We start from the raw sequence: 25,351 nt of genomic DNA, 5'->3' as shown, positions 1-25,351 counted from the left end.
ATGTCTCGAGTGGGAACGGTTGCATATCAACTGGAACTATCCCCGGAATTGGCAGACATACACAACGTGTTCCATGTTTCGCAATTGAGACGATGCATATCCCCGCCTGAGAAAAGAACTACAATGGCTGAGATAGAATTGGCAAAAGATTTAACTTATGAAGAAAGACCGTTCAAAATTTTGGATCAGATGGAAAGGGTCACTCGCAGTAAAGTCAGAAAATTTTACAAGGTTCAGTGGGAGCATCACACAGAGTCAGAAGCAACTTGGGAGCAGGAAGAATTCCTTAGGGATCAGTATCCAGAGTGGTTTTCCCAAGCAACCGAATCTCAAGGACGAGATTCATTCTAAGTGGGGGAGGTTTGTGACAGCCTGGGTTTTGCCCTTTCTTATTTGCTTGATTTTTCATTTGAATTTTTTTGAAACTTGGAGTTTTTGAATCTTTTCATATGGACTTAAACACTTGGGCATCCTTGGCTTTCACCCAAGTGCTTCACTTCCCTCCTAAATCATCATTTCACTTCTGACCCACCCAAAAATAATCTTTGGAATATTTTTCTTAAATGAAAAATATTCATTTTCTTTCCAAAAACCCTAAGCCAGATCTGTTTGCTTCAAAGCAACCCCAATTTTTATGGCTCAGAAAAATCCGAGATAATTCACAAATATTCTGAGAACCCTAGTGCACCTTCCTGAGCAAAAATATTTCATCACTTTTTGGAATATTTTTGCTACAGAAAATCTTTTCTATTCTGGACAGAAATGGGAGTTTCTACAGCAACTACCATTTTACTTACTCCATTTGACCTGAACTTTCTTGTGCATCCTTACCTTAGTAACTTATCACTAGCCTCCAAAGCGCAGCTTCAAACTCCAAGACATTTGACCACAGTAACATCACCAAGTTACTGACCAGAAACTTACTTCGTGTGTGAAAACTTCTCTACTGCACCTAGATCCAAACCAAATCATGGTAACACTCAAAACTACCACGAACAACATGCCAGGCATTGAGTTTTTGCTTAGATCAACCTGATGTCATAGTTCACGCAGTGACCGCGTTCGTCCAGGCGTGCTGGCATGCAGCCGACGCGCTCTGCGATGCACCCGAGCCTCTGTTGCTCGCGTGCTTCCCCGCCTGCCCAACCATGCCAACTCTCACCACCATCATCGTCTCAACGTTCTTAACTCCTCCCTGGCGCTCTCCGACGCCCGAGCTCGCTGCAGCGAGCACGGGCAAGGTCCGGCCAGCCCAACAGTGCGGAGCGCACTGTGCTCGTCGCCATCCTCTTGATCCCGTGTTGGTCTCCGCCCGCCCACAGTGGCCGCGTGACCTCCATCACGTTCTCCCCCTCTCACTGACGCCGCTCGTCGGCGGGTGCCGTGGAAAGGTGTCCACCGGCGGAGCCCAGAGCACCCTTGTTGCTCGCCTATAAATAGAGCTGATGCGGAGCATCCTACGATCATCCCCATGTACACTCCGACTAATCTCCAAACCCCAAGTGGACATATGACGAGGCCTCGAACATACACCATTGGACACAAGGTGAACTCGCTCCTCACCGGACCTTCACTTTCTACATGCGAGATATGGCTACTACCTCCAACGTGTGTGCTATGCATGATCAGGTACTTAGAGGAAAGCCAGGGAGCCACCACATCCAACGGACGAGCTAGTGAGGACGCCAAGTACAAGGACCAAGAGAAGGAGCTACCGAAGAAGCTCCAGCGAGCAGACATCCGGACGACACAGGACGACCGGCCTCTCACAGCGAGCGGACGTCCGGCCCTTGGCGGACGACCGGCGCCTGAAGACCAGCCTACGCCAGCTACACACCTCCCAGTGAGCGGACGCCCGACCCTACACCGGACGTCCGGCAATATTAACGGAAGTCCGAGACTTCCGGACGTCTGGTGTCCCGACTACAGAACACTTTCAGCGGACGTCCGGCGCTAGCGGACGACCGGTCCCCCTGGAACCACCGGACGTCCGGTGCCCAGCGGACGTCCGGTCCCTGGTTGTGTCCAGTTGCGGGCTGAGGCCCATGTACCCCTTCACTTCGCCCCCATTTGCACTATGACTATAAATAGGACACCCCCTCCTCCTAGTTAGGGTTAGCGTTGTGATAGCTCATTTGAGAGATAGAGCTACGCTCATCCATTACGGATCTACTCCACGAGAGAGACCGCGGCCCCTCTACGGAGAAGATCCCCTTGGATTCAAGACCCCCTCTTGGGTGGCCCCATCAAGACCTCCTCACGGAGAAGAACCGGTTACCGTGTATCGTCCGTTGTTGACTTTGGATCAATGTATCTTCCTTTGTGTTCATCGATCTAGCGCATGTGTAATCGAATCTTGTTGGTTTGAGTGATTCTCTCGTGTTTTCCCTAGTGAATCTCCCTCGTGTTCTTTGTGTTTCTCTTTGGGATCCGCTCCTTTCGTGAAAGATCGGCCATCTAGGGTTTCGCCCTACATAAAGAGCCCTCCCCAGCCTCCTTGAGCACCATCCAGCACTCACACATACCCCAAGATCGAGTAGGAAGCCGGAGCCCGGCCGGGCAGGCCTCGGGCCGCCGTCCCCGAGATTGAGCTCGCCGGCGATCCCCTCTGGTCGTTGCAGTAGCTCCAGCCCCTACCAGACCTGGGCGACCCCTCCAGGGCCTCCTCCTCTGTCCGGTGAGGCCGTCTCGCCCGCTTGGAGCCCCTGGAGTGGCCTCTGCTCGCCGTCTTCCTCAACTCCAGCGACCTCCATGTTCTGCCTCCGCTTGCGAGGTTGATTCAGACGCCGTCCGACCGCCCCTAGCTACGCTACGGGTATGGGCAGGTGGGCCTCAACCCCCTGTTGCCATCCCTCCCTCTCGTTTAGGCCAAGGAGCCCTCGTCGCCGGTGAGAGCTCCAGCGAAGCCGCGGCCCCCTCTGTTTCCTTCTCCCTCTTCCCCCACCTGACTAGCAGGGCCCGCTAGTTAGCCACACAGTACACGCGCGAAGCGGTACGAGTGGTGGCGCCCCTGGGCTTTACGCCTTCGACGTCACCCCCCAGTCTATTTCTTTTATTCAAATTCATTTGAATTTACAGAACACTTCAAACAGTTATAACTTTTCAACCATAAGTCTGAATGAATTGATTCTTTTTGTATTGTGTTCTTTGATAAGAAATCTAGCAGCTCACCAAAGATGAGATTTTTCTGAGCTGTCTAGAATTTCTTGTGATTTTCAGAAGTGTTCTTGATATTTTCTTTTTGTGTTTAAAACTATTTTCACAAGGTGAAGCTTGTCTTGAGGATCACCAGGAGGCTTGTGAACCTCATCTGCACTAAGGCAAGCCACAGCAACATTTTCATGGTGTCACTTCAATATTTGTGATTTTCTTACTTGAATGAAATGATTAATCCATGCATTTAAATGATTATGGAGTTATTTATATTCTGTTAAACATTGGTTGGTTATTATGCTTGATCTACAGAATGGGTGAAACTAGTTTAGTGGATAAAGCAAGATAAGATTTATTTGAGGTGATGTTAGAAATAATTTTGTTATGCATGTTAGCAATTATTTAAAGCTATGTTTTTGCCCTCTTAGATTGATAAAAATTTGATAGAAAATGTCCTGTTAAATACTTGTTTAATCATATTACTTGTCTTACAGAATGTTTGAACCCAACTTAGTGATAAAGAAAGTAAGAGTTGTTGATAGTGAAATCTTTTTGACAAGCATAAGAGAAATTTATCGGAGTTACTTTCTTGCGTAAGAAATCAATAAAACTTGTTGCAAAATATTTTGGTTAAGTTGTGAGTTATTTGAGCAAGTAGAGTAATTTGAGTTGTTGACGTTATGCTTGCTGTGTATCAGGATGACATCGGTCATTTTTATAATCACTATATGATGCATGTGTTGTTTTGCATTTCATGGCATGCTATGACACCGGTCATTTTTAGTTCAAGGTTAAACCTGAATATAACTCAACTTGAATAAACCGTTGACTGGGTCACTGTGCTGCTGAATCGAGTTTCTTTCCAGGGCAACCACATTTGCCTTTATGGGAAGGCCTTGATTCGGTCCATCGACACGGCCTCTGGTCGGTGCCTCCATCTAGGGAAGGTTATGTCGTGCTTGCCCTGGCCCGGTAAGCAGACATAATCTTGTGTGCTCGTTGATGAGATTATGGTACCGAGTCCCCGAGTGGGAGTGTCCCCAAGTGGGAGTATTTTGACCACGACGGTGGTCGGGGTGTCTTTGGTAAACACGGGGCCACCCAGGACCAGCCCGTTGGGGATTTGGGTCGGAGTGGCCAGGAGAGTGCTGTGGCAATGGAGGGGTTTTGACGGAATGCCGTTGGTCCACCCGAATGGGAGTGCGAGGCCATGGGTTCCCTGGTGTGGGTACGGTGTGCTACCTCTGCAGAGTGTGTAGTCTATCGATAGCCGAGTCCACGATTACGGACACTTCATGGTAAGTCCCACCATGAGTCAATGTTTAATAAAAATTGGCCATCGAGGCATTTGGGACCAAATGATGGCCGTGGTTGTGTGCGCCGTAAGGATCACGAGTTGTTCTTGAGAAAGACCACTTTGATGGTGTGTTTGTAATCTGACCACTTTGGTGGTGTGTTTGTGATCTAGAGATGATCACGGTTGGTAAGCTGTCCCGAGGGACGTTCGAGCATGATCACAGCATGTTGACATATAGTGTTGCATTTTTAATAATTGGTTAAATATCATGATATTGTTTGTCATTATGATTATGCCTGTTGTGAGCTTGCAAGTACATTCAATGTACTGACCTGGCATGTCATGCCAGATTTCAGGAAAGTATCGTTGGAGAGGAGCGCTGTTCGAGTCTAGATCGTGTCCACATTGGTGTCCCTGTGATATGGAGCTTCCGCCACGACGTTATTCCGCTGCCACGTAGTTGTTCGGATCAAGGCCCCTTTATGTTCACTAAATAATGTACATATTGTTCAACCGCACCGAGTGTGCCGCTTGGCCTCGACAGCTATTGTAATGTTACTCTATTTCGCTAGCATCAATAAAGCGGTTGCTATTCTGTACCAAGATGTTGTGTGTTGCCAGAAGACATGGTCTCTGGGCTGGAAATGCATGATAAACCGGTCACTCTGAGCCGGGGTGCCACAGTTCAAATACGATCATGCTGACTGTCATCTACGGAAGATAGCAATTTGTCGAGTTCCCAATCGCTCTTGGGATTATATGAACTATGAAGTTGTTGCTATCTTTGACAAGCTTGTTGTCGTCCTTACTTCCACGCCTCGATGGATATTTCTCAAAAATCAAGTTCTTTACACGGATGAGTACTATGGTGCAATTCAATACGAGGGTCTTGTGTTTGCTGCCACCACTCGTGTCACTGTTTTTGCATGGAATCCTGATGCTTTCAGTACGTTTGCCTTCCATCGTAATTATGATTGTTTAATCCACATGCATGCGGTTTAGCTAGTTTCCCTTCACTAATTAACCTTCTTGTGTTTCCAAGGTCCTGTGAACATTCCACCACCTATACTTGAAATTTTTTATGAGCATGAGGACGAGCAGGACCCATATACTCAGTGGTGCCTAGAAACTTATTCTGATGGATCACCTCTTCTTGTCTGTATACAGGGCACTGCTGATGTTTCTAAGGAAGCAGGTGCTTTCTCGCATGGTCGCACTCTCCGGACCTATTCCAACATCAGTTGCAAGGTATTAGAGATGGATACTAGTGTACTAGCGCCAACACCTTCTCCCTGGTTCAGTATTGAAAGTCTTGTAGGAAACTCGCTCTTCCTTGGACAAAACTATCCAATGATGGTGGAAGGCGATCCAGCTGCTGTTCAGACAATGTTACTACCATTTATGAGAAGCAACTGTATCTATACCTCAGACATTACTATGTTCCCTACCGTCCCAATATGGGTCCTGATATAGGCCGCTTTAGCCTTGATGATCAGTCTTGTGTTGGTCTCGAGATTGACAGTAGCTGGCCCTTCCCAGAGAATCACTTCTGGTTCAAAGCAAGTGTTTCCTACGCCAACGAGTGGTTGAGCTGAAGTTCATTTCATCGCTTTGTTATTTGTTGTCTGAGGAAAACTTTACTGGAATGTTTTGTTGGAATGATCTATAATCCAACGTGTATCCTCGTTGTTGTTGTGGTTTCATGACTTGTTGTATGTAATCAATGGTACATTTGCATATGCGTCCATCAACTCACGCCTGGTAGTGGTGTCCATATGAACAGTGCCAGTGATTTTAGTTGCAAAAATTAGACTGCATATTTTGACAAATCGCAGTGTTACAAGGTTGACAAATGGCAATGTTACTAGATAAACAAATGTGAATCTTTCCAATTTGACAAATGGCAACATACCCAAAATGACATATATGCAAATCTTACCCAATTGTTTGTACGTGCTTGCACACAGGTCTTGCAAAACAACCGTTTGCATTGAAGGGATGCAGAAATCCTGCCCGACACATTTTCCCTTGTCTTCCTAGGGAAGCTGTCGGTTTGCATACGAGTGTTCTAACTAAAACATTTGTGATGAGTGTTTTATATTTAAAAATCATTGACGTTTTTTTCAAAATAAAATCGTTTGATAAGTCTGTAAATTAAGAGAGAAAAACGCAAGTTTGTTCAAACCATATCTTTCATTCAGTCACACTGTGAATATATATTCATATGATTGAGAATTCGAGATACGGTATTAAACCCCCAAAAAACTATTTCCGGCGGCGGCGGGGGCGGCGTGCTGCGGCATCATTGTCGTTGTCGTCCTCCGGGACGCCATTGTTGAAGTCTTCAAGTCAGCACAAAATGGTCTTCACTTGTAAATCAAACATCATGTCATCGCGCGATCGACGGGCGAGGTGCGGGAGGACGGCAACTGGCACCGTTGAGAGGTAGCGGTCGACGACAGTGTCCCATGCCGCCGAGGTGGGATTGGGAATGGGCGCGGCGGGTGCAGCCAAACGCATGGGAACCGGCGCCGCAGTGGGTGGAGGGGCGCGGTGGGTGCAGCCAAACGCACGGGGGCCGAGGCCACGGTGGGTGGAGGGGCGTGCACGGGCACGGGCACGGGCGCTGGAGCTGGCATGTACACGAGCTTGCGCGGGTCCGTGGAGACCTCGCTGACGCCCGCGGCTTCCATCTCTGCGATAGTGCTCGGCAACCAGCCCGTCAATGCTACGGGGATGGTCGCTGGCGCGAGCGTGGGGATGGGAGCTGGGACGGGAGCGGGGGCAGCAACTGCCGTGGCCAGCTCATTTTGTGCCATGTCGATGAGGCCCCATTCCTCCTTTGTTTCTATCTCCTCCGGCTCGGAGTCGACTTCACCAAACTTGAAGACTAGTGGCAGATGATCATTCTGCGCCATGGCGTTGGTGGAGGTCTGCGGGAGGGAGGGGAATGGGAGGCGAACAGTAAGGCCGGCCGTATTAAACAGTGGCTCAGGCGCCATTAATGGAGAGGAAGGCGGGCGACCATGGAAGTCAAAGGGCCCCCTTTCCTAGTGAGCCTGCGCAGCATACAGATCACACGCTTCCCCGTGAGCCTGCGCATTGGAGGACAGCTTGCACGCCTCTCGGTCAGCCTGTGCACCGAACCGCGCTCGCACGCCTCCTGTTCAGTCAAGGTCAAGCAGTTGTCCGCACAACACCTCCTAAAGCCATTAAAACCAAGACACATGGCGTCATGTGAATGGCTAACAGAACGCACATTGTTTGAATTATACAAACGTTTGAGATATTAAAGTGGCAGCTATTTTTTCAAAATGCCTTTGTTGGCTGTCATTATTCGAGTGCGCCTTCTCCCAAAATGGACACGAAAAATGCCACAACATGTCAGTGCCATTCCATGATAGCATGCCAAGTTTCATGAATTTCAGACGAGTTTTGGATTTACTAGAATTTAAAAACTAGGCATCTCAGTGTTTTTCCGGCAATCAACGGTGCCCTGGTGTTTGAAATTCATTCCTATTTCTTGCATGGGACTTAAGTATGCACCCAAGGACACAGATTTGATTTTTCAACCAATTTATATGCACTAGAGCATGTGCATGTAGTTCAAATTTGAATTATGCACATAAATGCATTGAAAACTGAGTTAATGCATAAAAAAGTCCAAACGAACCCTGAAAAATCCTAAAAATTGACACAACACTCCTGTTGTTCTATGTTGACATGAGAAAGTTTTTGAAAGCAATAAGAGGCAATGGATATCGTTTCGTCCCCAAAGGTGGGACGTTCCCTACCGAAACCATCATGCTTGTTGTGACAAGCTCTGGTTTGTGAGTAGCATATACCCAAACCTGCCCCAAATGGGACAATTTTTTTAACATGACATGTTGATGCCGCTCCATGATAGCATGCCAAGTTTTATGAATTTCAGATGAGTTTTGGATTTACTAGAATTTAAAAACCAGGCATCTCAACATTTTGCCGGCAATCAACAGTGCCCTGGTGTTTGAATTTCATTCCCATCTCTTGCATGGGACCTAGAAATCCACCCAAGGACACATATTAGATTTTTCAACCAACCTTAGTGCATTGGAGCATGTCCATGTAGTTCAAATTCTAATTATGCACATAAATGCATTGAAAACTCAGTTGATGCATAAAAATGTGCAAACAAACCCCGAAAAATCCCAAAAATTGATACAACACTCCTGTTGTTCTATGTTGACATGAGAAATTTTTTGAAAGCAATAAGAGGCAATGGATATCGTTTCGTCCCCAAAGGTGGGACGTTCCCTACCAAAACCATCATGCTTGTTGTGAGAAGCTCTGGTTTGTGAGAAGCATATACCCGAACCTGCCCCAAATGGGATAATTTTTTTAACACGACATGTTGATGCCTCTCTCTCCATGATAGCAAGCCAAGTTTCATGAATTTTCGACGAGTTTTGGATTTACTAGAATTTAAAAACCAGGCATCTCAATGTTTTGACGGCAATCAACAATGCCCTAGTGTTTGAATTTCATTCCCATCTCTTGCATGGGACCTAGAAAATCACCCAAGGACACAGATTAGATTTTTCAACCAACCTTAGTGCATTGGAGCATGTGCTTGTAGTTCAAATTTGAATTATGCACATAAAATGCCTAGAAAACTCAGTTAATGCCTAGAAATGTCCAAAGGAACCCCAAAAATCACAAAATTTGACACAACACTCCTGTTGTTCTATTTTCACACTAGAAATTTTTTGAGAGCAATAAGAGGCAATGGATATCGTTTCATCCCCAAAGGTGGGATGTTCCATATCGAAACCATCATGCTTGTTGTGAGAAGCTCTGGTTTGTGAGAAGCTTATACCCGAACCTACCCCAAATGGGATAAATTTTTTACCACGGCATGTTGATGCCGCTCCACGATAGCATGCCAAGTTTCACGAATTCCAGACGAGTTTTGGATTTAGTAGAATTTAAAAACCAGGGATATCAATGTTTTGCCGGCAATCAATAGTGCCCTGGTGGTTGAATTTCATTCCTATCTCTTGCATGGGACCTAGAAATTCACCCACGGACACACATATGATTTTTCAACCAACTTTAGTGCATTGGAGCATGTGCTTGTAGTTCAAATTTGAATTATGCACATAAAATGTCTAGAAAACCCAGTTAATGTATAAAAAGGCCAAACAAACCCCGAAAAATTCCAAGATTAAACAGAACACTCCTGTTGTTCTATGTTGACACTAGAAATTTTTTGAAAGCAATTACAGGCAACAAATATCGTCCCATCCCCAAAGGTGGTACGTTCCCTATCGAAACCATCATGCTTGTTGTGAGAAGCTCTGGTTTGTGAGAAACTTATACCCGAACCTGCCCCAAATGGTACAATTTTTTTACCACGGCATGTTGATGCTGCTCCATGATAGCATGCCAAGTTTCATGAATTTCAGACGAGTTTTGGATTTACTAGAATTTAAAAACCAGGCATCTCAACGTTTTGCCAGCAATCAACAGTGCCATGGTGTTCGAATTTCATTCCATCTCTTGCATGGGACCTAGAAATTCACCCAAGGACACACATGTGATTTTTCAACACAACACTCCTGTTGTTCTATGTTGTGTCAGGACCCCGACTCAATGCCACACCGATCTAGCATGTAACACCTCATATCACTTTGCGGCCTCACGCACGGTATTCCCACGGGTGTCGCCTTACCTTTGCCCGGAACCGTTTGCGCCTTTTGGCACACGTATATGACAGTGTCGCTAGCATCCATATGATAAGGAGCCCGGGCTGACATGGCTAGTCGTATACCCAAAGTGGCACAGACTTCCAGGGACATGCATCCATGACCCAGCATCGAACGTGTCGGTCATCAGCGAGTGAATCCAGGCTGTAGCACTGGGCTAGCAGGACTCCGGTGAACCGGGCTGTAGCGGGCTAACAGGACTCCGGTATTCATCGCGTGACATTTCCCCGAAGGGACAGACACAGGAACGAAGAAGGACACATGCCGGCCAGCCTAAGTGTTCCGGAGCAGTAGCAAGCTACCATGGCTCAGTGGAAACACTAGGAGACATTTCCCGGTAAGAGAGGCTACTAAAGATAAACAACTAGATGGTCAGATCCCACACATACCAAGCATTTCAATAACATACACACAATATGCTCGATATGTGCAAATACAACATGGCATCACAACATGACTCTACGACTCAAGTAATTATAATCAATAGGCTCCGAGGAGCGAGATATTACAAACATGGGTCTCATGACCCAACATTCAGAGCATACGAAACAAAGCACAAGCGGAAGCTATCATGTCTGAGTACAAACATCTATAAATGAAAAAGGCTGAGAAGCCTGACTATCTACCAAATCCTGCCGAGGCACAAGATCGTAGCTGAGGTATCAAGCTAAACGTCGAAGTCCAAGCGGAACTACTAGTGAGACTGAAGTCTCTCTGCAAAAACATAAAATAGGCAAACGTGAGTACAAATGTACCCAGCAAGACTTACATCAGATCTATCTACATATGCATCATTATCAACAAAGGGGATGGTGGGGTTTAACTGCAGCAAGCCAGCTTTGACTCGGTGGCTATCCTGAACTACGACTGCAAGTAACTCTTTTGAGGTGGCGCACACGAGTCCACATATTCACCATATCAATACACCACTATGGATCCGCTCCCGTCTCCCTACGAGAACGCCATCCATAGCACTCACGCTTATCTTGCGTATTTTAGAGTATCCACTTTCACTTGTCTATGAACTGTACAAGGGGTCCAAGTTTCCATATCCGAGGAATCCGGCTATTCGAATAGATGATGTTAACCCTGCAGGGATGTACTTCTTCACACACGCTCTCGCCACTTACCGCCCTGTACACGTCATGTACCTCGGCAACCTTCAAGCGGAATCCGGGCGAGGGAGTCGGCCACGACCTGACTAACCGAACAAGTCTCTCGTCCAGGTTTATCGCCTATTCGGGTTCCATCCGCAAGGAGATCCGGCCGGGGTGTCGCTCACGGCCCCAAACGATGTGAGCAGGGTTCCCAAGCCCACCATCCGGGTGCCACTTGGTACACCGTGCCACTGTGCCTAGTCTGTCCCAAGCCCACCTATACCGGGTGCCACTTGGTAGACTACTAACACTACCTACAAACACCAGAAACTAGTTGCAACTCCTGGACAGAGATCATGTTGATTAATAAGTCGAGAGGGGTCGAGTTACCGGAACCCAATGTGTGGTAGTAACTGGTCATGGATCACAAACATAGAACTCAGTTCCTGAGGACGGCTGCAATGAGACAACCCACCATGTACTCCTACATGGCCTCTCACCGCTACCTTTACCAAATCGTGTTCACACACACTTAGCTCTCAACGGTAGGACATGTTCACACGCCTCTGATTCATCCCCGATGAATCAGACCTGACTCAACTCTAAGCAGTAGCAGGCATGACAAACAAGCATGAATGAGTAGGCACATCAGGGCTCAAACAACTCCTACTCATGCTAGTGGGTTTCATCTAATTACTGTGGAATGACAGGTCATGCAGAGGATAAAGGGGTTCAGCTACCGCAGCAAGTAACAGATGAATCGATGTTGTCCTAATGCAGTAAAAGAGAGCAGGAGCGAGAGAGTGGGATTTTATCGGAATGAACAAGGGGGGTTTTGCTTGCCTGGCACTTCTGAAGATAACATTGAGTCTTCATCAGTGTCAACGATCACATCATCGGTATCACGTCTATCGAGAGGGGACAAATACCGGCAACACAGAAGGGAACACAATCAATGCAATGCACAATATGATGCATGATCATGACATGGCAAAATGAATGTGTTTTGAGCTAATGCAACTAGCAACAGATTAAATGAAGTTGGTTTGAATACAAGATTCAAATTCAAACTCCATATGTGATTATTCAAATGCCATTTAGTTGATTTGTGCTAAACAGCAGCTATAAGTTGTTCTAACATGCATGAAAATGGTACAGATGGATTCCTTGAATTTTTCTGATAATTTTTCATATATAAATTATTTAATTTGGAGTTACGGTTGAATTTCTATGAATTATTGAAGTTTTAGCTATTTTCTGGAATTTCCTGATTATTTTTAAAATCCAGAAAATACTTATTGTGTCAGCCCCACGTCACTGTGACGTCAGCAGAGTCAACTGGGCGCCCCAGGTCAAACCTGACCAGTGGGGTCCACTGGTCAGTGACACAGTGCTGCCCAGGGTCAATGACAGGTGGGTCCGGCCAATGACCACGTCAGCAAAGTCAACCTGACGCGTGGGGCCCCTATGATTAACCTAAACTAACAGAAGTTTAAGCCGTGGTTAATTAAGGGCGTGGGGCCCAGCTGTCAGTGTCACAGGGGCTAATTAGCAGGGTCATTAGCCCCTAACGACGGCGCCACGTCAGCACGTCGGAGACCAGCCGACAGCGACCACAGAACACGGCGGGGGCACGCCGGACTTGCGCTAGGGCGTCGGATTGGCGCGCTGAGGGCACCAGGGCATAGCCCTTGTTCTTGCGCATCCAGAGAGCTAAATGGGAGGGGTTGGGGTGGTTCGAGCTCGCCAGGGTCGAGCTCGTGGCGGCGGCCGGCGTTCGGGAGCAGCCGAGTATGGTGCTAGAGGGCACGGGAGGCGGAGCTACTGGTAGCTGCAGGTTCATGGAGGCGCGCTGAGCACACTGGTGTACTCGGGTGGGAGCTCCAGTGGCTGCCGTGACGGCGGCGACGAGGTCAGCGGCGGCCGGAGTTCGGCGAGGTCGGGGTTGGCGCTAGGGGGCACGGCAGGTCGCACGGGTGGGCGCGCTCGGCTCCTGGAAGGGTGCTGAGCACGTTGCCGTGCTCGGGAGTTAGCTACGGTGGCTCTAGCACCGTCTGCGTCATCGCCGGCGGCGAGGAACGGTCGGCTCCGACAGCCAGGGTGGTTAGAGGGCGCGGACGGGCACGGAGAGAGAGGGGAAATGGACAGGGGCTCACGGTGAGTTCGAAGAGAAGGTCGGCGTGCTCGGGGAGGCGGTGGAAACGGCGAATCAACGGCGGCAGTGGTCGGAGCCCGAGGTGGAAGACGACGGCGATGGCGATGTTCCGGGCCCTCCTGGCTTGCGTGGCTCATCGAAGATGAAGAAGACAACGTGGCGGAGCTTCTGGGCGCGTCGGGTTTGCGTGGGGTGGCCGGTGTCCGCGAGGGAGCTCGTCGGTGGCGGCGGCTCCGCTCGGTCCGGGCGAGAGAGAGGGAACAGAGGAGAGAGGGGATGCAGCGGGGGAGGAAGAGGAGTGAGGGGACACGAGGCCTCGTCGTGGCGTTGCTAGGGAGGCCGGGGGAAGCAGGAGGTGGCCGGGAAGCAGGAGGTGGCCGAGGCCTCTCGGGCGCGCGCCACGCCTCGCCTCTGTTCGTCCTCCTGGCAGAGGAGGAAGAGGACAAGGGGGAGGAGGTGGGCTGGGCCGGCTGGGCCGGTTGGTGGCGCCAGGTAGGCTGCGGGTAAGTGGCCCAGGTAGGTTTTCTGCTCTGTTTTATTTTTTTCTGTTCTGTTTATTTATATTTAATTTATTTTGCCACTGTTTTGAATTTTAAAATAATTCAAACAATGCCAAAAACTCCTCTAAATATTTTATATTGCTAGATGGACTTTTCCAAAATCTTATAAAATATTTCAGGGGTATTTGAAATTATATTCTAATTATATGAATATAACTCAAATTCAAATAGCTAATGAATTAAATCCAAAGTCCCAAAAATAAATCCTTAAAAATGTTCAATATTTTGGTTGGGACCAGAACCCTTGCCAAAAATTATCAAACATTTAAGAAGAGCATTTTGGAACAATGAATGAGATTTCTAGGGTTTTTGCCCCTCTTTTATTTAAGTTTTTGAGGCTTCCAAAATTCCCTCAGTTCAAATTTCAGAATTTAAACATGATGCACACATGAGGTCTAGCCTAGTGCATTACGAGAAGCTAGGGACGTGACAACTCACCCCCACTAAACAAGAATCTCGTCTCGAGATTCAGGCGTAGGGTAAGATGAAGGGAAACGCAAACTAGTACAATCTTCATGATCCAGGTTGCACTTCAAATGAACGCTGATTTGAACACCATCTTTGTCTTGTCGTCTTGCTCTGAGAATTCCAGCTAATCATGACAAGAAGAGAAAAGGAAAACTCTGGAAGGATCGGTCTTCTCGAAGGTCGAACAACTCAGGATTAACTCCCGGAGTGTGACATAGCAACATCTCTCGAGCTGGGAGACGAAGCATACCTCTAGAGGGATGGAGTGGAGCAGGTGACGAGGTTCGCTAGGTAGACAACATTTCCAGACTTAAGAATGTGGCGATCGGTTGTCAACGTAGCGAGGAGTTGAATTGCCATGATACCACGACGAAACATCCTGGAGAAGGGTGATTCGTAGATTATTATCTTAAGTGGCAAAAAGAATTACCTTTGATATAGAGATCATTGAGACTCTCTATATCAGCCTAAGTCAAATCACAGCAATCGATTGGCGGGGTCGGTAGAATGGCATACTTGGACTTGGATGATGTGGATTACCTTGTTGAAGACAACGTAATGGATGAATTTGCTTATCACCGGAAATGGAAGAGACCCATGGTAGAATGGCACAGTGGCGGTGCAAGATGGGAACAATATGCAAATGCTGGGAATGATTCTGGTAGCTGGGGAAGAACCCAACAACAGAGAGTGAATTCACTGTTTGAAAAGATCATAGTATTGCCGAGGAAACTGAGAGCAAACCCAGTTAGTGCCGATGATAACACCTAGCGCTTGTGCGTGCTCTCAAGAACTTGAGCATTTCCATATTCATCAAGGTTTTACCAACATCCGTGTCAAGGATCCTGGCAACACAACATACCACCATGATGAACAACGATGGACGATGCAGATGCATAGGAAGATAACATCAACTCAGATTTCACCCTAGCGAGGCCAAGGAAACAAAATCTGGATGATCGACCGAGAGACATTTAGCACTCCGCTTCCAATGTTCTCCTTGATGTGCTAGTGTAACCCATTCATAGATATGGTTTGATAACTAGAACATCAAGTAAAGGTCGGACTTCGGAAGCAATAGAATCCATAAGGAATAGTTACAGAGGTAAATCCTATGAAATCCTTATGGGGAGGTGGCCAACTTCCCCAAACAAGATACTACAATAATAGGTCTTCCGGCTGGGTGTGTTGGCCACGACATCCACTTTACCGGTTATCGAGGGACCAATATTATAGTTCTTGGGAAATGTTCCAACCATCATATCTGCCTGAGACTCAGATCTGGTTGGTGTCAGGATATTCCAGACTCATCGAGTCTAGGAAGAAAAATGAAAGTTTGCAACACAAATCGACGAGATGACGTTGCGAAATTCTCAGGAAATGAACTACGATAGCAAGCTCCAAAACATGAGCTGGTTCTGCTACAAACATGTGAACACGTTGTTCCAGACAAGCATGCCCACATGGTAGTCTTACAATAAAACACTACCGAGTTCTGGTTGGGAACCATAATCGAGGATATTGAAGTCTTGTGCATGACCTAGGATTAGCACATCAACTCCTTTTCCTTGAACAAATCAATCAGTGGCTTGGTGTGCTAGGGTATACATATGGAATGGAGGTTGCAAGTCTCTGAACCACCGAATACTTCGCACGTATGGATGACTGATTTGGGATGATTCCAAAGGAAACAACATTGACTTTCTCGAGTCCACGGCGGCAACTTGCATCCAATGCACATGAACTAGAGGAAGTCACTCCTTACATCCGAACATATGCTTCATGAGCTAGCATGAACAAATGCTTTCAAAAGTTTCCAACACTAGCTTAATGTTCAGCAAAATTATAGAGAAGACAAGGATGTTGTCGATGGGCTCAACAACAATTCATCCAGATTCCCATGAAGATGGAATTCCCTAATTATGTGAACAGGTGATAGCATTGGTCAGACCCAAAGAATATAATGGTGTATGCTCGAGGAGAAACCACGAGTAAAACAACATTACAAACATCGTTGGTACTGATTTGATTTGACGATAGCCCACACTCAAATCAAAGGATTGATGAGACAATAGGTCCAGCAACTGATCACAGGGACCAATCGATGAAGATATCATCTTTCTTCAACACACACTACACAAGAATAACCCTTTGGAACGAACTAAGTTAGGCAAGCTTTTATCTTCCAACTCTCCAAGTTGTTGTTCAGCTTAGCCAACTAGCTCCGGGATATCTAACACCGATTCTTGGAAAGAAGGTGGTTCACAAGAAACCAACTTGATCACGAGCTCAACATAACAGTCAGGGGACAACTTGGTAATACTTCCGAGAAGATATTCGGAAAATCACGAACCACCGATATGTTACTAAGCTCGAGAACAATCTTGCTTTTCAAGGCAAGATGATATGATCAAATGAGTGAGGGCTTGACAAAATCCTAATTCATCAATCAAAGAGTGCACCAGGAAATAAGGACCAGGTAGCATGATCAATCTTAGAAGGATGATTTAAAAACCAACATGCTAAGATTGAAATTATTATCCTTTAACTACCAAGCAACGAGGTTGCTGGGAGTATTGATTTCACACATCACAATTCATTTGTCGGCATTCTGGTTACAAGAACACAGGAACCGAGGAATGAACAATGATGGCAAGAAGTATTACTGCGTCAAGAGTTCATAGGATGGTGTGCAATTCCTATAACAATCCCGATATAAAGATGGTAATACTCCAAGGTAGAACAGAGCAAAAGCTGAATTGGCATTTTGTTCTATGGAGCACAACTTCTTTGACCCAATCCTGGATATGGAAGAGGTACTGGAGTTTGTTTCTCCTAGTCATTCCGCGATAGAATGGCTTGACGGACCACAAGAGTAATAGGCATCGATAAACGAACGCACGCATACTCTTGACTATCAATTGACAGACGAGGGTCGGAAGACAACTAAAGAGGGACAACTCAAAGGAACATACAATTTTCTGAGTTGTGGATGCATGGTTTAGCATGTCGAACGAAGTTCAACATATTTCTTTCGGATAACCCATGCAGAAAGGTAGAACTGGCAGAGCCACAATTATGAATGGAGAACCCATCGAGAGCACTCCTGTTGTGATCTTTTGATCCAACAAACTTTTGCCGTAAGTGGTTCATGGTATTTGGAAGAAGGATATACCACGGACCTCGAGGACTAATGCAAAGGTTACTAATATCCTAAAGGCGCTAGCAATTACTATCAACATGAAGTAAGTAGAGTGAATCTCGGGTTCAAGAACCCAGGAATAGAATACCTACTACTAAGTAGCATCACGGGATGCTTTCGAGAATGATGGCCAGAATCATCACACTGGAAACACAAATCATGGCTAAATTACTAGATGATCCCCTAAGACACCTAGGGTCATAATACTAGCTCCAACATATATGTCAAGGCAATAAAGTACCTCAACTCACTGATTTGTGTGATTAATCTGACCAAAGGCACATCGGAAACAGGAGGAAGGGATTTGCAAATGCATCCGACTATTTAGAAACCTGGGATGACTCGGACAGCATAACAGCTGTAAATGCTCAGAAAAGATTTGAGACATTCACAAAAATGGTGGCATAACCACTCAGAAGCACAATATCAAGGTTTCGAGATCAACAGTTAACGTACAGAAGTAGTAGCAGCTGAACTCAAGCTTAAATCCAACAATCTATAAGTCTACGGATTAGTAACACGTGATCCTGATAGAAAGAAGAGATAGCCTAGTTCTTAATCCCCGCAGGAAAGATAAGATGACTCAGATCAGAAGACATAAGGTATAAGGAGTAAAAAGAGCCTTACGTTCCATCCCACAATCAATTCCCTTATATAACTAAAGAATTTCTAGACTCAACTTCGACCAGTTTGGCTTGGTAATCCTACAGGCAGTCAAGCTCTGATACCAACGCTGTCAGGACCCCGACTCAATGCCACACCGATCTAGCATGTAACACCTCATATCACTTTGCGGCCTCACGCACGGTATTCCCACGGGTGTCGCCTTACCTTTGCCCGGAACCGTTTGCGCCTTTTGGCACACGTATATGACAGTGTCGCTAGCATCCATATGATAAGGAGCCCGGGCTGACATGGCTAGTCGTAAACCCAAAGTGGCACAGACTTACAGGGACAGGCATCCATGACCCAGCATCGAACGTGTCGGTCATCAGCGAGTGAATCCAGGCTGTAGCACTGGGCTAGCAGGACTCCGGTGAACCGGGCTGTAGCGGGCTAACAGGACTCCGGTATTCATCGCGTGACATTTCCCCGAAGGGACAGACACAGGAACGAAGAAGGACACATGCCGGCCAGCCTAAGTGTTCCGGAGCAGTAGCAAGCTACCATGGCTCAGTGGAAACACTAGGAGACATTTCCCGGTAAGAGAGGCTACTAAAGATAAACAACTAGATAGTCAGATCCCACACATACCAAGCATTTCAATAACATACACACAATATGCTCGATATGTGCAAATACAACATGGCATCACAACATGACTCTACGACTCAAGTAATTATATCAATAGGCTCCGAGGAGCGAGATATTACAAACATGGGTCTCATGACCCAACATTCAGAGCATACAAATCAAAGCACAAGCGGAAGCTATCATGTCTGAGTACAGACATCTATAAATGAAAAAGGCTGAGAAGCCTGACTATCTACCAAATCCTGCCGAGGGCACAAGATCGTAGCTGAGGTATCAAGCTAAACGTCGAAGTCCAAGCGGAACTACTAGTGAGACTGAAGTCTCTCTGCAAAAACATAAAATAGGCAAACGTGAGTACAAATGTACCCAGCAAGACTTACATCAGATCTATCTACATATGCATCATTATCAACAAAGGGGATGGTGGGGTTTAACTGCAGCAAGCCAGCTTTGACTCGGTGGCTATCCTGAACTACGACTGCAAGTAACTCTTTTGAGGTGGCGCACACGAGTCCACATATTCACCATATCAATACACCACTATGGATCCGCTCCCGTCTCCCTACGAGAACGCCATCCATAGCACTCACGCTTATCTTGCGTATTTTAGAGTATCCACTTTCACTTGTCTATGAACTGTACAAGGGGTCCAAGTTTCCATATCCGAGGAATCCGGCTATTCGAATAGATGATGTTAACCCTGCAGGGTGTACTTCTTCACACACGCTCTCGCCACTTACCGCCCTGTACACGTCATGTACCTCGGCAACCTTCAAGCGGAAGCCGGGCGAGGGAGTCGGCCACGACCTGACTAACCGAACAAGTCTCTCGTCCAGGTTTATCGCCTATTCGGGTTCCATCCGCAAGGAGATCCGGCCGGGGTGTCGCTCACGGCCCCAAACGATGTGAGCAGGGTTCCCAAGCCCACCATCCGGGTGCCACTTGGTACACCGTGCCACTGTGCCTAGTCTGTCCCAAGCCCACCTATACCGGGTGCCACTTGGTAGACTACTAACACTACCTACAAACACCAGAAACTAGTTGCAACTCCTGGACAGAGATCATGTTGATTAATAAGTCGAGAGGGGTCGAGTTACCGGAACCCAATGTGTGGTAGTAACTGGTCATGGATCACAAACACAGAACTCAGTTCCTGAGGACGGCTGCAATGAGACAACCCACCATGTACTCCTACATGGCCTCTCACCGCTACCTTTACCAAATCGTGTTCACACACTTAGCTCACAACGGTAGGACATGTTCACACGCCTCTGATTCATCCCCGATGAATCAGACCTGACTCAACTCTAAGCAGTAGCAGGCATGACAAACAAGCATGAATGAGTAGGCACATCAGGGCTCAAACAACTCCTACTCATGCTAGTGGGTTTCATCTATTTACTGTGGCAATGACAGGTCATGCAAAGGATAAAGGGGTTCAGCTACCGCAGCAAGTAACAGATGAATCGTTGTTGTCCTAATGCAGTAAAAGAGAGCAGGAGCGAGAGAGTGGGATTTTATCGGAATGAACAAGGGGGGTTTTGCTTGCCTGGCACTTCTGAAGATAACATTGAGTCTTCATCAGTGTCAACGATCACATCATCGGTATCACGTCTATCGAGAGGGGACAAATACCGGCAACACAGAAGGGAACACAATCAATGCAATGCACAATATGATGCATGATCATGACATGGCAAAATGAATGTGTTTTGAGCTAATGCAACTAGCAACAGATTAAATGAAGTTGGTTTGAATACAAGATTCAAATTCAAACTCCATATGTGATTATTCAAATGCCATTTAGTTGATTTGTGCTAAACAGCAGCTATAAGTTGTTCTAACATGCATGAAAATGGTACAGATGGATTCCTTGAATTTTTCTGATAATTTTTCATATATAAATTATTTAATTTGGAGTTACGGTTGAATTTCTATGAATTATTGAAGTTTTAGCTATTTTCTGGAATTTCCTGATTATTTTTAAAATCCAGAAAATACTTATTGCGTCAGCCCCACGTCACTGTGACGTCAGCAGAGTCAACTGGGCGCCCCAGGTCAAACCTGACCAGTGGGGTCCACTGGTCAGTGACACAGTGCTGCCCAGGGTCAATGACAGGTGGGTCCGGCCAATGACCACGTCAGCAAAGTCAACCTGACGCGTGGGGCCCCTATGATTAACCTAAACTAACAGAAGTTTAAGCCGTGGTTAATTAAGGGCGTGGGGCCCAGCTGTCAGTGTCACAGGGGCTAATTAGCAGGGTCATTAGCCCCTAACGACGGTGCCATGTCAGCACGTCGGAGACCAGCCGACGGCGACCACAGAACACGGCGGGGGCACGCCGGACTTGCGCTAGGGCGTCGGATTGGCGCGCTGAGGGCACCAGGGCATAGCCCTCGTTCTTGCGCATCCAGAGAGCTAAATGGGAGGGGTTGGGGTGGTTCGAGCTCGCCGGGGTCGAGCTCGTGGCGGCGGCCGGCGTTCGGGAGCAGCCGAGTATGGTGCTAGAGGGCACGGGAGGCGGAGCTACTGGTAGCTGCAGGTTCGTGGAGGCGCGCTGAGCACACTGGTGTACTCGGGTGGGAGCTCCAGTGGCTGCCGTGACGGCGGCGACGAGGTTAGCAGCGGCCGGAGTTCGGCGAGGTCGGGGTTGGCGCTAGGGGGCACGGCAGGTCGCACGGGTGGGCGCGCTCGGCTCCTGGAAGGGTGCTGAGCACGTTGCCGTGCTCGGGAGTTAGCTACGGTGGCTCTAGCACCGTCTGCGTCATCGCCGGCGGCGAGGAACGGTCGGCTCCGACAGCCAGGGTGGTTAGAGGGCGCGGACGGGCACGGAGAGAGAGGGGAAATGGACAGGGGCTCACGGTGAGTTCGAAGAGAAGGTCGGCGTGCTCGGGGAGGCGGTGGAGACGGCGAATCAACGGCGGCAGTGGTCGGAGCCCGAGGTGGAAGACGACGGCGATGGCGATGTTCCGGGCCCTCCCGGCTTGCGTGGCTCATCGAAGATGAAGAAGACAACATGGCGGAGCTTCTGGGCGCGTCGGGTTTGCGTGGGGTGGCCGGTGTCCGCGAGGGAGCTCGTCGGTGGCGGCGGCTCCGCTCGGTCCGGGCGAGAGAGAGGGAACAGAGGAGAGAGGGGATGCAGCGGGGGAGGAAGAGGAGTGAGGGGACACGAGGCCTCGTCGTGGCGTTGCTAGGGAGGCCGGGGGAAGCAGGAGGTGGCCGGGAAGCAGGAGGTGGCCGAGGCCTCTCGGGCGCGCGCCACGCCTCGCCTCTGTTCGTCCTCCTGGCAGAGGAGGAAGAGGACAAGGGGGAGGAGGTGGGCTGGGCCGGCTGGGCCGGTTGGTGGCGCCAGGTAGGCTGCGGGTAAGTGGCCCAGGTAGGTTTTCTGCTCTGTTTTATTTTTTTTCTGTTATGTTTATTTATATTTAATTTATTTTGCCACTGTTTTGAATTTTAAAATAATTCAAACAATGCCAAAAACTCCTCTAAATATTTTATATTGCTAGATGGACTTTTCCAAAAGCTTATAAAATATTTCAGGGGTATTTGAAATTATATTCTAATTATATGAATATAACTCAAATTCAAATAGCTAATGAATTAAATCCAAAGTCCCAAAAATAAATCCTTAAAAATGTTCAATATTTTGGTTGGGACCAGAACCCTTGCCAAAAATTATCAAACATTTAAGAAGAGCATTTTGGAACAATGAATGAGATTTCTAGGGTTTTTGCCCCTCTTTTATTTAAGTTTTTGAGGCTTCCAAAATTCCCTCAGTTCAAATTTCAGAATTTAAACATGATGCACACATGAGGTCTAGCCTAGTGCATTACCAGAAGCTAGGGATGTGACATGTTGACACTAGAACAATTTTGAAAGCAATAAGAGGCAGCGGACATCGTCTCGCCCCCCAAGGTGGTATGTTCCCTATCGGAACCATCTTGCTTGTTGTGAGAGGCTCTGGTTTGTGAGAAGCTTATACCCAAACCTGCACCAAATGGGACAAAATTTTCACGACAGTATGTTGATGTCGCTCCATGATAGCATGCCAAGTTTCATGAATTTCAGACGAGTTTTGGATTTACAAGAATTTAAATACCATGTATCTCAATGTTTTGCCGGCAATCAATAGTGCCGTGGTGTTTGAAATTCATTCCCATCTCTTGCATGGGACCTAGAAATTCACCAAGGACACACATGTTATTTTTCAACCAACTTTGGTGCATTGGAGCATGTGCTTGTAGTTCAAATTTTAATTATGCACATAAAATGCCTAGAAAACCCAGTTAATGTATAAAAAAGGCCAAAAGAACCCCGAAAAATTCCAAGATTAACACAACACTCCTGTTGTTCTATGTTGACACTAGAAAATTTTTGAAAGCAATAAGAGGCAATGGATATCGTCCCGTCCCCAAAGGTGGTACGTTCCCTATCAAAACCATCATACTTGTTGTGAGAAGCTCTAGTTTGTGGGAAGCTTATACCCAAACCTGCCCCAAATGGGACAATATTTTCACCGCGGCATGTTGATGCCGCTCCATGATAGCATGCCAATTTTCATGAATTTCAGACGAGTTTTGGATTTACTAGAATTTAAACACCAGGTATCTCAACATTTTGTCGGCAATCAACAGTCCCCTAGTGTTTGAAATTCATTCCCGTCTCTTGCATGGGACCTAGAAATTCACCCAAGGACACACATGTGACTTTTCAACCAACTTTAGTGCATTGGAGCATGTGCTTTTAGTTCAAATTTGAATTATGCACATAAAATGCCTAGAAAACCCAGTTAATGTATAAAAAAGGCCAAACAAACCCTGAAAAATTCATTCCCATTTATTGCATGGGACCTAAGAATGCACTGAAGGACACATATTTGATTTTTCAACCAATTTGTATGCACCGGAGCATGTGCATGTAGTTTAATTTTGAATTGTGCACCTGAAATGGCTAGGAAACCAGTTTAATGTATAAAATGTCCAAATGGACAAAAATAATTCCAATTCTTTTACGACACACATATAGTTGCATGTTCACTGCAGATAAAAGGTCTAGCAATTCAAACAGCGTCCATTGCCGCTGTGACCCCGTTTTGTAATTCAAATCAAGTAGACCCCACACTGTTTATTATCTCCAACTGTGTGTGATGTAGTACAAAGTATCTTGGAGCATCATCGGTGTATATAGCATGCCTATGGCTTACGCGAGAAGGTGCATCGGCTACAGTACACAACCGGCGTGTTAAGCACACTAGCTCGCTCCCCAAAAACTCTTGCCTCTGCATCCCTCGCAATCTCGAAAATATCTACCGCCTGGAAGGTTTTAATGTTTGATAGCACACGATTATTATGTGCGGACCGTGTGTGATGTCTGTTACTCCCGCTCTGCTTCAGTCCCTTGATTCAAATTTTCAGTAGCCCGGCATTTTACTCCCGCCTCTGCATCCATCACATTCTCAAAAATATCTGCTCGCCCTTGATCCAAATTTTCAGTAGCCCCGCCTTGTTATTCCCGCCTAGTAAAATTTTCAGTTGCCGCTGTATTTCCTCAAACACAACCTCCGCTCACACAGACACACACAACCCTCGAAACCGTTGGTAGGTCGCCGCCATCGTCGGCGCCTTCATCCTCAACCTCTGCCTATGTGCCGGGGAGCTCGAGGAGCCAATTGCCAAAAAGAGGTTTATCGTGGCCTTTTCGCCCGACGCCGGCGAGGTGGCCGCCGAGGTGTCCCTGTCATCCTCCACAGGCCCGATCCGCCGTCGCCGGTCCCTCGATCCGCCCGCCACCGTGCCCCTACGCCGGTTCAAGGACTTCCCCATCCTCCCCCGGACCTGGTAGCCGATGAAGTCCTACCTCAGGGTCCGGCAGCGGCGATGGGGGACGTGGGTCGCCGAGATTACAAATCGAGAGACCCACACCCGCCGGTGGCTCGGTAGCTTCCACACGGCCGAGCTCGCGGCCATGGAGTACGACCGCTGGCAGGTCCGCTACCACGGCGCGGCGGCCAGGCTCAATTTCCCCTTCGACACACGTCCGGTCGACCTCGTTACGCTGGAGCCAAGGGTGGTGAGCTCGGCTATGGCGCGGGAGGACCACGAGGCGTGGGAGCGCCTCGACGCCGAGGCCGCCGTCGTGGCCTACATGCAAGAGCTTCGCCGACAGCACACGGAGCTCGTGGAGGAGGAGTGGGCTATCTTTGCTGGCGCGGAGGGCGGCGAGGTTATCACGCTCTCCTCCAATGACGAGGTCGAAGGCGGCGAGGACGGCGACACGGAGGGCGGCGAGGTTATCACGCTCTCCTCTGATGACAAGGCCAAAGGTGGCGGCGACGGTGCCGCGAAGGGCGTCGAGGTGGGCCCTGAGGACGAGGAGAGCGATGTCGACGAGCGGAGGAGTGCCTTCCCAAACGACCCCGAT

Source organism: Triticum aestivum, chromosome 7A (assembly GCF_018294505.1).
Source record: "Triticum aestivum cultivar Chinese Spring chromosome 7A, IWGSC CS RefSeq v2.1, whole genome shotgun sequence".
NCBI classification, from domain to species: Eukaryota; Viridiplantae; Streptophyta; class Magnoliopsida; order Poales; family Poaceae; genus Triticum; species Triticum aestivum.
Note: the sequence above shows the minus strand (reverse complement) of the source record.